The 14,235-nt window shown below is 41.9% G+C and overlaps 1 long non-coding RNA gene and 1 pseudogene across 1 annotated transcript; one reads left to right on the top strand and one right to left on the bottom strand.

Annotated features, from left to right (window-relative positions):
- Positions 1–416: 416 nt before the first annotated feature.
- LOC148006422 (ribosome biogenesis regulatory protein homolog) lies at positions 417–2,066 on the bottom strand (annotated as a pseudogene).
- A 257-nt stretch (positions 2,067–2,323) lies between these two features.
- LOC148006421 (uncharacterized) lies at positions 2,324–13,466 on the top strand. Its single transcript, XR_015684932.1, has 4 exons — positions 2,324–2,407; positions 3,150–3,312; positions 4,446–4,621; positions 12,872–13,466. It is a non-coding gene; the product is annotated as an uncharacterized LOC148006421 (long non-coding RNA).
- The last annotated feature ends 769 nt before the right edge of the window (positions 13,467–14,235 follow it).

Raw genomic sequence — 14,235 nt, 5'->3', positions numbered from 1 at the left:
CTGGCTTCACACACAACTTCTACTGACAGTAAAAGTTAATAGCAACACCAGGTACCCGTATACCTTTACAGACTTGTAGACCCCCCCCCCCACCCTACCATTGTCCCTGCTTTGATAAATATACAAGCTTTATTGAAAAAAATAAAGCAAAAGTGTTGAAACCAATCAACTGTAACCTAGAAATTTGATCAACCTTTACTTAGCTTTCAAAGTCAAATAAAAAGGCAGGCCTTAATTTATTCCTGGTTCTAACCATATTGTTTCTATAATTATCATTTTCTCAAAATACACCAACTTCCAGTCAGTGTCTCGATTAATTCGAAGTCCAGCACTGACTGGAGGGGAGGCAAACCTGTCCCTTCAATGTCAAGCTCACTGAGGACAGCAGACACATCCTGAAGCAGCCTACAGTACTCACAGGTCTAGCTTTTCAGAACAGGTCCAGAGGGGAGAGCACTACGTTCTCCTCTGCCCTCCTTGGGGCAGCGCTCCTTTCTTCTTGACACCTACGGCAGGCCGCCTGGAATGCTTCTGGCCTCCCAAGCTTCCTTTCTTTTTCTCTACCTAACATGGCGGGCTGGTCTTTTTGCCCGATGCTCCTTGCTGGATTCTTTTTCTCTTGTCCATCTGGCTAATTATCCTCCTCTTGGCAAACTCCTCTTGGTCTTCTTCCCTCATGTGTTTGTTGGTGGCCCTGGTCACCTCCAGAGCAGGTTTCTTGCTGTTCATGACTTGAAGTAGCTCCAATTGTGTCTTTTCTGGGTTGTGAAGTCCCCCAAAAGGGCCTGAAACTTCCTCTTTTGCCAGAGCCCCGGGGGCTTTCTCCTTGGGAGGCACTCTCTGAAGCATCCCACCCAAGTGGTGGAGACCATAGCCACTTGCATGGCATGACCCAGGTCCTCCTCATTCTGGTGTCCCGTGGGTGCAGGCCGGCTGAGCTGGGCATCTGCATCTTGTGCGTGCGGGCCATGTTCTGCAGATGGTTCAGCTCCTTCATGGCCATGCGCTTTATTGGCCTGAATCATCTTGCAGAACTGGTCTTCCGTGGGGTCAGCACTCCCTGGCACTTCAATCAGCTACTCCTTGGTGTCATCCTGGCTGAGCTTGTAGCCACAACAGCATTGCCAATCACCTTGTCACACAGGATGTTGGCCCTCTTCTTGGGACAGATGCCCTAATGCACTGGAACTGCTGAAAGCATTAGAGCGGCAGTAGCTGGTGCAGAGGCTTCTCCTGGGCCAGGCCTGTGGCGGGCTCCTGCAAGCATGCTACCACCGCCTCCTCCACTTGCTCAGTCACCAGCTGCCACAGCTGGTTCATGAGAAGCTGCGTGTTTTCCCACGCCAGGGCCCGCAGCTCGTCCTCTCCCGAGGTCCAGGACTGGCGCATCACCATCAGGGCGTTGCTGTCTGAAGCCAGTAGGTTGCCCAGGTCGAACTCCAGTTCCACCTCCTGGTGCAGCAGGATGCACTGCAGTTTCTCTGCTTCCCCTGCTCGGCCTTGGCCAGCAGCTCCTGCACACTCTGCCCCTCCATGGCTCTTGCCTGAGGCTCAGATCTCTCACTTCTGAGGACTTTAACTTTAAGAATGGACAGAAAGTTTACAATTTGATGATTGCCCTGTACCTGAGGACCTATGTTGCCAGGACAATGGAGTTTTCATTGCACAAAATAGGATTTTAAGACAGAGATTTCATGAAAATACATGGGTGAATATAGTGAAACCCTGCTCCCTCTCAAGGCACACTCAGTGAAACAATAAACTCCAACTTGCATACATTTAAAGGTGCAGGGAAAGAATACTGACCTTGGGAAACAGCAAAACTGTGAGAATTGGGCTATATGTCACATGAATGGACCCCGGTTTTTACATTTCAGGGAGAAGAATCTCCCTCACATAAGGTATTTAGATATTTGGGGGTTAACAAATATTTTCTACCCATACCTAGGCTTTAACCAACTCTCCCTATCCTCAGCAACTGAGTTGTAATGGAGTAGTGAGAACCGTGAAGCTCTGGAAAAAGAGTGTGCGAATGGATGTTCCCTGGCTCAGAAGTGAGTCTCTGGAAAAGGCAGTGCAGAAACTGGTCAGTCTGGGTAGAGGGAGTTAGCAAGTAAGCTATGGCATTTCCCTGTGACATCATCGGTAGTGTCTTCCCTGGAAATTCTCTTGTATCCAGGAGAACCCTAGAATCTTCTGTGATGTCACCAGTGTTGTGGTGACACCAACTGCCTGAGTGATATCCCTCCAGAGCCTAAGGGGTTCCGAAGCGGGCAAGTTCTCCAGGTTCCTCAGTATATTTAGGAGGGAGAATCATACACATGCAGAGACCAGACCAAGGCAGAAGGAGGCCAGCCTTCTATCACGTTGGAGAACAAGACAAGGAAATGGTCCTGGGGAAGACCCAGTGAGTACTGGGCAGGGCTAGAGAAGCTTCCTGGAGAAGGTTGGCTTGAACTGGTCCTTTTAGGTGTAGGACTTTTGATTTTGAGCCTCAGTTTTGTTAATTGACTGTCCCAGACTCAACACTTTCTGATCAGTAGTTTGACAGAGAGCCAAGAATTGAGTCAAGCAGCTTTCCTTGAAGCCCTTTAATGTCATGTGTAGTGTCAAAGAATATCAGAATGAGCCCCTGTACGAATAACAAAGTGCCTCTCTCTCTCAGGATAGGCTTTTGAAGCTCTTCATTCTCAGCAATGTTCTGTAGGTTACATGGGTAATTGATGCCAAGAGGGATATTCTCCTGGTCATATATCACGGTCTCAGTTACTTCGTACTTGAACACACATGAATAGGGATTCAAGATGTTAAGCAGTTTAGACTCAAGGACTTACCTACCTCACATCAGACATTAGCTGAAAATGGCCTCCAATTCTTCTTGTTTAGGCCAGCTTTTTCATTTCACTGCCAGGGGAATGGTCTTAGGAAGTGTGGTATATGTCTATAGTGGAATATGTCATCATATGGCTATGATGGTGGGGAACAGGGACATAGCTGAATTCAGCTTAAAGACAGCTTTCTTGTTTTGTCAGGGATTCACTGTGTCTCTATAACTGTTCATCCTCAGACTTCTGTTTTCGACTAAGCATAGTTTTTCCTGTCATTATGTCCTCCTATATGACAGTTTACTTGTGTTTATCTACTTACAGAGTTTGCTCAGGAGGCATCATCTCAACCGTCCACCAACCATGTTGAGGAGGAGAGAATGAAGCATTTGGAGGACCTGAAAATTGTTCTCCAGAAGATGCCAAACGAGAGAGATGAACGCCAGAGAATACTGGCATATTACCCTAGAAACAATTTAAATGACAGGTAATCACAATGCAAGTTCTTTATTAACTGACTTGATATGTCTGTTAATCCCATATTTCCTCAAATCACAGTAGGCTATAACTCCAGGGTGTCCTCATGGTCAAAATCATTTCTTCTTAAGCACAGAATGTGAAGTTCAGAAAGGAGTGAGATGGGGGCACAGGCTATTTTGATTCCTCCAAAAGTAAATCGTAGACTGTGGCTTGAATCATAGTCTGGAAATAAGAGTAGAAGTGTGTGAGCTCTCATTGTGTGTTTTAAGATGCCTGGACAGGTGTTGGCTTGTGGAACTCTTTAGGTGCTGTGATTATGACTAATTATTGTTGTAATTGATATGGAGGTGCTTTGGGTTCAATAGGTCCTGTGAACAGGTGGAGGGGCCTAATCCCACTTGCTTCCTTTCAGTGTGTGACTGCATTGGCAACAGGTTATCATTGGTTTTCTCTGATTTTGTTCACTGTACTTTGAGATGATGCCACATCATTGTATTTATTCAGTATTCTAATTGTATTTGACTCTGTGAGTGTGTGTTTGTGTGTGTGTGTGTGTGTGTTGTGTGTGCATGTGTGAATGTGTTCATGTGTATCTTTAAGATCTGAGAATTCTATGGCCTTGGTTTGGCCTGAGAATTAGCCTGACTCAGTTTCCATGGTATGAAAGAGATGAGGCTGAGAGCCTCACTTTGAGCAGTACAATATTTGACCTCTGCTCACCTTGAAGGCACATTGGAATCATATATATATATATATGTATATATGCATATATATATAATATAGTTTTTATTAGACACATAGAAAGATTGTATACCTGTTGGCTCTATTCTCCTCTCTCAGCGGGTGTTCACCTACAAGTGACTTTTGAAAAAAAAATGGACATATAAGCACACAGAGGAATTTTGTCCTCTTCTGGGACAAATTTGAGTCCTTGGTGTCAGGTTATGAGAAGTACCCTGACTATTCTGGAATGTTGCTCTTTTCTCGATTTGACCTGTCTCTATATTATGCTCCATGGCTACCAAGGACTTGGACTATAGCTATCTTTGGATCAGAGCCTTAAAAAGTGAAATGTACTTGGAGAAGTGGGAAAAATCTAGATTCTGTCTTGGGATTCACCATTTTATGTTTGTGCCTCAGCCTGAGGTACTCCATCCTACGAAGTGAGTCTATTCGGCTGAAGCACAATGCCAAGAGAGCACAGAATGAGAACAGGGAGCTTCTATGGAACAAATTGCACTGGAACAGTCCATTAAGGAAACAGCGAGGTTCCGTGTGGAAGCCAGTATGAAAAACCACGTAACAAGCAGCATCAGGTAGGATGAATGAAGCATCAAGGGGATGTTGTCCTGATATCTAACCATAAACCAAGTTAAACAAATTTAACCAATCTCCAACTTATCCAGACACTCTACTAGGTCTCATCCAGTCGTTCATTTCTTTGACTATTTACAAGACTTTCTGTTGTGTTAGCCTCATGCAAGAAACAGAAGAAATGAGAACCAAATCCTCCTGCTCAACTAGAAACTGCAGTTCCTTACAGGGGATTGGTTGATCACACATTGCACACTTATACTCCATTATGGAGGGTGTCTTGTGGTATCCTTCTTTGTAGTGCACAGAACTGATTAGAGTTCAGTTAAATTGCCAAAAGAATGGTTATCATTGTCCGTTTTGATGGGGTTTGTGTCCTTTCTCTCCTTTTCCCCAGACTTTGCAAGATGGTCTCTTTTGCCTGCCCAAATCATGGTTCACAGTGACAGAGCTTGAGAAGCACCTTGTCAGTCCTGCTCTATGTCAATGTTCTAGAGTTCTTTTCTGTGGCTTCTATCCTGGAGCTGACTGGATGAACAAGGATGTAGGAAAGGCTTCTCTCAGGGTGAGGGTTTGTGTGAGATAAGTGAGGATTTGACAGAAAAATTTCTCCAACACTCTCAACCTAGTGTGCTCAAGAAGTGCACTCTCTATACAGTTTTATTTTTTTAAGGTATGGATAGCATTGTCTAAGCTCTCACTTGACACATTTCCTTTGCCTAATCTGTATTCAGCAACTAACTGTTCCTCCAGTTAGTTGCATGATGTCCTCCTCATTCCTTTCTGCTTCTCACTTTCTGTTCTCTGTCTCTGTCTCTCTCTCTCTCTGTTTGTCTGTCTGCCTGTCTGTCTGTCTGTCTCTCTCTGTGCATGAGTGTGGGGGTTGTTTGTGTGAATGTGAGTGTTTGTGTCTGTGATCACAGATATGCGTGAGCATGTTTATGGCTATGGTGCATATTTGTACATTGGGAGTTGCTTGTTTTAAGTATTTGTTATATGGGTGCTTATATATAGAAGTGTGTGTATATTTGTGTGTGGTTGTGCATGTGTGTGTGCATGTGGGAAGTCATGAACTAATGGTTTCTGAACACACACACACACATATATATACATGTCTGTGTGTATCGATGTGTATAAGCCTATATGCACATATATAAACATGTAAAACATTATATATATATACATACATACATACACACACACACACACACACACACACACACACACACACACACATATATATATATATATTCACTAAAACAAGAGGAAACAAAATTTTTCCAATCAGATTTTTAAACTGTTTTTAATGGGGTCTTGATTGCTATTGAAACTATTTATAGTGGGAAAGCTATTCATCATCACTGACATAACTTGGAGAAAAACACAGTAATGGGTTACAGGGGTGTGAGGAGAAGCTGTGGTCTAAAAGCCATGTACCTGAGTGTCGAAACTGCTGACTGAGGCCTCCTCTGCCTTCTTTGCTCTTGGTGTATAGTAACACTGGAAGGTCATGTGGCTTGTTGTATCTTCTCAACATTCTGGTTATTTTAATCATTGCCTGCCACCACTTTCTTTCTAGATTGGTCTAAACTTGGCTCAATATAACTTGGCTTTGGAGTTTGGCCTGGAATTTGTTATTTGAAAGATTAATTTGCTTAGAGTTGAATCTGCAAGCAGAAGATGTCCAGGAGTTATGCTGAGGTGTAATCACATCTTTGCCTCAGACAGAACCTTAGGCTCAACATAGTCCAAAGCAGTCATCCTGTGTTGAGTGTGTGGCATTCTTAACCAATGTTATTCAAAATCATTTGATCTGAGTGAAAATCATCTTTAAGGAGGGTTTAGAAAAGTGATGACCCTCAAACATTGCTAGAGGTGTCAAATGGGTAGTCCTATGAGAAGCCATGTACAACTTTTCTGAAAGTTCAACCTTTTGACACAGCGATTCCATAACAAGAAGTAGGTGTCAACAGAGAAACTGTGGCACATTAGTGTTGTAGTGGTACACCTCGGAGCAGCCCTGATGTAGAATGATCCAGGTGTCCTTCAGTCAGAAAGTAAAAATGTACAGTGTTGTCCAGCCCTTCCATGGACTGTTGCTGAGTTTGATTATACATCCAAGCATTTGGCGTTGAGTAGGTCAGGCTTTTCTTACTGGAATTATATCTGACAGTATCCCATTACAAGTTTTACCTTGGATTGTGGTTATGGAGATTTTCTAGCTGTTTGTGCTGGTAGTTTGGTTCCCCTGTCAGGTAGGGTATGGTAAAGGAACCTCATATTGAAAAATGCTATTCACTTTGCATCCAGTATGAAACAGTGAGGCAGAGCATGGAAAAGGCTGCCACCACCCAGTAGAGTATTGCCTGATATTAAGCCTACTGTGCACAACCTGGTGCACTTGCTAAGCAGGCTTGGCTAACAGGCCAACATGCCACATTTCTAACTTCTGATTTTCAGGGCAATTCACTTTATTGGCTGAGCTGTCTTTAGGCTATGCTCACTGTGTACTTACCTCATTCCAGGTTTTTGTTTTCTTATGCCACAATAGTAGACTGGATGACCTCTTATTATTACCATTAGCTGGGAAACTAACCACATTCTGCAAAGTACTCTGGCATGTATGTGTGAACAAATATATTTGAGTGTGTTAAAAATGTGTACGTTTTGGTGTCTTTCTGTCTGTCTGTCTGTCTGTCTGTCTGTCTGTATTCATGCATGACCCCACAGACAATATAATCTTCTAGTGACCAGGATGAGGAGAGAAAGGAAGAAAATTTCTAGGACCCACTAGAGCAGAAAGAACTGGTCACTGAGCAAAAGGCCTTGGCTGAGAAGATGCAGCATATTTTCAGTGTCACTGAGATGATTTAAAAGCACAGGATGAAATATGAATATAACAGGAAGCAATAATCACTGTTCCTTAATATCTCTCAACATCAATGGCCTCAACTCCCCCAATAAAAAGACATAGATTAACAAACTGGATACGCAACGAGGACCATGCATTCTGCTGCCTACAGGAAACACACCTCAGAGACAAAGACAGACACTACCTCAGAGTGAAAGGCTGGAAAACAACTTTCCAAGCAAATGGTCAGAAGAAGCAAGCTGGAGTAGCCATTCTAATATCAAATAAAATCAATTTTCAATTAAAAGTCATCAAAAAAGATAAGGAAGGACACTTCATATTCATCAAAGGAAAAATCCACCAAGATGAACTCTCAATCCTAAATATCTATGCCCCAAATACAAGGGCACCTACATACGTAAAAGAAACCTTACTAAAGCTCAAAACACACATTGCACCTCACACAATAATAGTGGGAGATTTCAACACCCCACTCTCATCAATGGACAGATCACGGAAAGAGAAATTAAACAGAGACGTAGACAGACTAAGAGACGTCATGAGCCAAATGGACTTAACGGATATTTATAGAACATTCTATCCTAAAGCAAAAGGATATACCTTCTTCTCAGCTCCTCATGGTACTTTCTCCAAAATTGACCATATAGTTGGTCAAAAAACGGGCCTCAACAGGTACAGAAAGATAGAAATAATCCCATGCGTGCTATCAGACCACCACGGCCTAAAACTGGTCTTCAATAACAATAAGGGAAGAATGCCCACATATACGTGGAAATTAAACAATGCTCTACTCAGTGATAACCTAGTCAAGGAAGAAATAAAGAAAGAAATTAAAAACTTTTTAGAATTTAATGAAAATGAAGGTACAACATACCCAAACTTATGGGACACAATGAAAGCTGTGCTAAGAGGAAAACTCATAGCACTGTGTGCCTGCAGAAAGAAACAGGAAAGAGCATATGTCAGCAGCTTGACAGCACACCTGAAAGCTCTAGAGCAAAAAGAAGCAAATACACCCAGGAGGAGTAGAAGGCAGGAAATAATCAAACTCAGAGCTGAAATCAACCAAGTAGAAACAAAAAGGACCATAGAAAGAATCAACAGAACCAAAAGTTGGTTCTTTGAGAAAGTCAACAAGATAGATAAACCCTTAGCCAGACTAATGAGAGGAAACAGAGAGTGTGTCCAAATTAACAAAATCAGAAATGAAAAGGGAGACATAACTACAGATTCAGAGGAAATTCAAAAAATCATCAGATCTTACTATAAAAGCCTATATTCAACAAAACTTGAAAATCTGCAGGAAATGGACAATTTCCTAGACAAATACCAGGTACCGAAGTTAAATCAGGAACAGATAAACCAGTTAAACAACCCCATAACTCCTAAGGAAATAGAAGCAGTCATTAGAGGTCTCCCAACCAAAAAGAGCCCAGGTCCAGACGGGTTTAGTGCAGAATTCTATCAAACCTTCATAGAAGACCTCATACCAATATTATCCAAACTATTCCACAAAATTGAAACAGATGGATCACTCCCAAATTCCTTCTATGAAGCCACAATTACTCTTATACCTAAACCACACAAAGACCGAACAAAGAAAGAGAACTTCAGACCAATTTCCCTTATGAATATCGACGCAAAACTACTCAATAAAATTCTGGCAAACCGAATCCAAGAGCACATCAAAACAATCATCCACCATGATCAAGTAGGCTTCATCCCAGGCATGCAGGGATGGTTTAATATACGGAAAACCATCAACGTGATCCATTATATAAACAAACTGAAAGAACAAAACCACATGATCATTTCATTAGATGCTGAGAAAGCATTTGACAAAATTCAACACCCCTTCATGATAAAAGTCCTGGAAAGAATAGGAATTCAAGGCCCATACCTAAACATAGTAAAAGACATATACAGCAAACCAGTTGCTAACATTAAACTAAATGGAGAGAAACTTGAAGCAATCCCACTAAAATCAGGGACTAGACAAGGCTGCCCACTCTCTCCCTACTTATTCAATATAGTTCTTGAAGTTCTAGCCAGAACAATCAGACAACAAAAGGAGGTCAAGGGGATACAGATCGGAAAAGAAGAAGTCAAAACATCACTATTTGCAGATGATATGATAGTTTATTTAAGTGATCCCAAAAGTTCCACCAGAGAACTACTAAAGCTGATAAACAACTTCAGCAAAGTGGCTGGGTATAAAATTAACTCAAATAAATCTGTAGCCTTCCTCTACACAAAAGAGAAACAAGCCGAGAAAGAAATTAGGGGAAACGACACCCTTCATAATAGACCCAAGTAATATAAAGTACCTCGGTGTGACTTTAACCAAGCAAGTAAAAGATCTGTACAATAAGAACTTCAAGACACTGAGGAAAGAAATTGAAGAAGACCTCAGAAGATGGAAAGATCTCCCATGCTCATGGATTGCCAGGATTAATATAGTAAAAATGGCCATTTTACCAAAAGCGATCTACAGATTCAATGCAATCCCCATCAAAATACCAATCCAATTCTTCAAAGAGTTAGACAGAACAATTTGCAAATTCATCTGGAATAACAAAAAACCCAGGATAGCTAAAACTATTCTCAACAATAAAAGGACTTCCAGGGGAATCACTATCCCTGAACTCAAGCAGTATTACAGAGCAATAGTGATAAAAACTGCATGGTATTGGTACAGAGACAGACAGATAGACCAATGGAACAGAATTGAAGACCCAGAAATGAACCCACACACCTATGGTCACTTGATTTTTGACAAAGGAGCCAAAACCATCCAATGGAAAAAAGATAGCATTTTCAGCAAATGGTGCTGGTTCAACTGGAGGTCAACATGTAGAAGAATGCAGATTGATCCATGCTTATCACCCTGTACAAAGCTTAAGTCCAAGTGGATCAAGGACCTCCACATCAAACCTGATACACTCAAACTAATAGAAGAAAAACTAGGGAAGCATCTGGAACACATGGGCACTGGAAAAAATTTCCTGAACAAAACACACTGGCTTATGCTCTAAGATCAAGAATCGACAAATGGGATCTCATAAAACTGCAAAGCTTCTGTAAGGCAAAGGACACTGTGGTTAGGACAAAACGGCAACCAACAGATTGGGAAAAGATCTTTACCAATCCTACAACAGATAGAGGCCTTATATCCAAAATATACAAAGAACTCAAGAAGTTAGACCGCAGGGAGACAAATAACCCTATTAAAAACGGGGTTGAGAGCTAAACAAAGAATTCACAGCTGAGGAATGCCGAATGGCTGAGAAACACCTAAAGAAATGTTCAACATCTTTAGTCATAAGGGAAATGCAAATCAAAACAACCCTGAGATTTCACCTCACACCAGTGAGAATGGCTAAGATCAAAAACTCAGGGGACAGCAGATGCTGGCGAGGATGCGGAGAAAGAGGAACACTCCTCCATTGTTGGTGGGATTGCAGACTGGTACAACCATTCTGGAAATCAGTCTGGAGGTTCCTCAGAAAATTGGACATTGAACTGCCTGAGGATCCAGCTATACCTGTCTTGGGCATATACCCAAAAGATGCCCCAACATATAAAAAAGACACGTCCTCCACTATGTTCATCACAGCCTTATTTATAATAGCCAGAAGCTGGAAAGAACCCAGATGCCCTTCAACAGAGGAATGGATACAGAAAATGTGGTACATCTACACAATGGAATATTACTCAGCTATCAAAAACAACGGCTTTATGAAATTCGTAGGCAAATGGTTGGAACTGGAAAATATCATCCTGAGTGAGCTAACCCAATCACAGAAAGACATACATGGTATGCACTCACTGATAAGTGGCTATTAGCCCAAATGCTTGAATTACCCTAGATGCCTAGAACAAATGAACCTCAAGACATATGATCAAAATGTGAATGCTTCACTCCTTCTCTAAAAGGGGAACAAGAATACCCTTGGCAGGGAAGAGAGAGGCAAAGATTAAAACAGAGACTGAAGGAACACCCATTCAGAGCCTGCCCCACATGTGGCCCATACATATACAGCCACCCAATTAGACAAGATGGATGAAGCAAAGAAGTGCAGACCGACAGGAGCCGGATGTAGATCGCTCCTGAGAGACACAGCCAGAATACAGCAAATACAGAGGCGAATGCCAGCAACAAACCACTGAACTGAGAATAGGACCCCCGTTGAAGGAATCAGAGAAAGAACTGGAAGAGCTTGAAGGGGCTCAAGACCCCATATGTACAACAATGCCAACCAACCAGAGCTTCCAGGGACTAAGCCACTACCTAAAGACTATACATGGGCTGACCCTGGACTCTGACCTCATAGGTAGCAATGAATATCCTAGTAAGAGCACCAGTGGAAGGGGAAGCCCTGGGTCCTGCTAAGACTGAACCCCCAGTGAACTAGACTGTTGGGGGGAGGGTGGCAATGGGGGGAGGGTTGGGAGGGGAACACCCATAAGGAAGGGGAGGGGGGGATGTTTGCCCGGAAACCAAAGAATTATTATTAAGTATTAAATAAATTTTAAAAAAAAACTTGTTAAAATTAAAAAAAAAAAGCACAGGATGGGAGGACCCAAGTAGATTCCCTGTACTTGTAAACTGTCTTTTTGGGTGTCTGTCTTTCTACATAGTTCTCAGCATCTGTCAGCTAAGAGCAGCTCAGAATATTATTCTGGTCCATTTTAAAAGAAATTTTGTCCACGAAGTGTATGCGATCCTTAGAGATTCTGGCTATTGTGTACCCATTCTTCCAGTCTGAGCTCTCTAGTGTTTTCTGAGCACATTGCCTTTAGGTCTCCCCACAAATAATTTTACGATACCCATAAACGAAGGAGTGATATAGTTTATTTTCTGCATGAATATCTCCTTCTGAGTTCAATGCCTCCTCTTGGAAAGATTTCCAGGCAGCATATGCTTGCTGAATATAATATCACATCTGTGTGCATGTACTTCTTGAGATATTGTTTCTCTGGGTCTTTGCAGATATTGAGATTGTAAGTGGAACTCAGACAGATTCCTGCACTGGAGGAATAATAGCAGCCTTCATTCCAGTGAGGGCCAGGCTTCCAAGGCCTTCCTATTGTTTTCTAGGTTGTTCACATCTCTCCTCAACTGACATTGAGACATTGCAACATGATATTAAAATATAATATATGGATGATTGGAATCATGTGCTGTTCACTGTTCGATTTTTAGCAGCTTTTAAAAGCTGAGAAAATATGCAAGCCTGTGGGATCTCTTACCCTTCTCTCTTGGGCATGAGAGAATGACTTCAAATGAAAGATCATACTGTATTATCCTGCTGAATTGTGCTGCTGTGTATTGGATAACTGAAATGGCAGGTCCTCACCAGGCCTTTTCCACCCCTAGGTCTGCAACACTCCAGCAGAAACTTGCACAGGGCCCAGACCAGGACTACAGCTCTCAGAGACAGAACTGTCCACCAGGAACACTGAGGGTGCAAAGACTGACAACACCTCCCGCATCTCAGTTCTCATAACCATAACACTCTTGGGCTGCATTTGAAAGACCTTGAGATATCATATGGAACATGCCTAATGTTTAACCTTTTGAGAACTTGTCCATCAACAACCACCACCCCGAATGAGGCATGTCTACATTCATCTTGAAGAGATTTTTACCATTTTGCCTGCCATTCTGCTATGCTTGCAAGGCCAGCAACAGGCTGGAGGTATATGTTGCAAAATCTGCAGCCATTGAATGTTGATTAATTTACCTGCTGTATTTGGTTTTCAGTTTTTAGTTTGATTGTTTTATGCATTTGGTTTTTTTTGTTTACACTTGAAGTTTTGTCATTTATTTGTTAACTTTAGTTTTTAAAATTAATATGCTATATTCCTAAGGCTATATTAATTGAACTCATTGACTCCCCCACTTTAAAATGTTCTCGAATAAATTAATGTTTGCCTATAAATAAAAATGTGACCTCTAACCCTTCACTCATAAGACCCTCCTGAGTCATGTGTGGTTTTCCCTCCTGTAACAGCACAAGTATAAGGCAACAGTGGTTTTCTGCAAGTCTCATGCAGCTTAGGCTTCATCATCAGTTCACATCCAGCCATAGCTGCACAGGAAACCATGGTCTTGATGTTGATAGTGTGTCTTGCTCTGTGGATCCCACCTTCATGATGAAAAATATTCTTGCTGTATCCTTGTGTTCACAAATTTAGATTCCTTTATAATAACAAACAAAAGAGAAACGCAGAAGTGTTTCTGTAGTACGTTAGAGGAAATAAAAACATTCAGTATGGGAATATAAAAAAGAGATCAGGACACATAGAGTTTTATGCCTGTGGATTCCTTGAACTATAGCATCAGCTATGACTGCACAGTTAATGAATTCGACCAATTTTAGAGGAATGAATATTTTTACTATTTTTGTTGTTGGTTTGTTTGTTGTTATTCTTGATAATGATATATTTGTTGAGTTCATTTTGATGTATATCATAGCTTCTTTTGGGCAGAGGTCTTTCAGTTTTGAGTTTTTTTTTTTTTTAAGTGGGAAGGAAAATGCTTGCAGATCAATGCCATAAGCGCCGGTGTACTCAGGATTTTCCTATTTATCGTGGACGGGAAGTTCGACATCTCCGCTCGGCACACCGGACATGAGTTGGCATCAGGGCCTAAGGAGCTCCTGCTCTCTCCCCTTAATCTCTGTCTTTTGTCCTCTGGGCCACACCCTCCTTTCCCATTCTACTTTCTCAGTTTTGGCT

The sequence above is a fragment of the Rattus norvegicus genome, chromosome 3 (genome assembly GCF_021556685.1).
Source record: "Rattus norvegicus strain SHRSP/BbbUtx chromosome 3, alternate assembly SHRSP_T2T, whole genome shotgun sequence".
NCBI lineage: Eukaryota > Metazoa > Chordata > Mammalia > Rodentia > Muridae > Rattus > Rattus norvegicus.
This window is presented reverse-complemented; position numbering and strand designations above follow the sequence as displayed.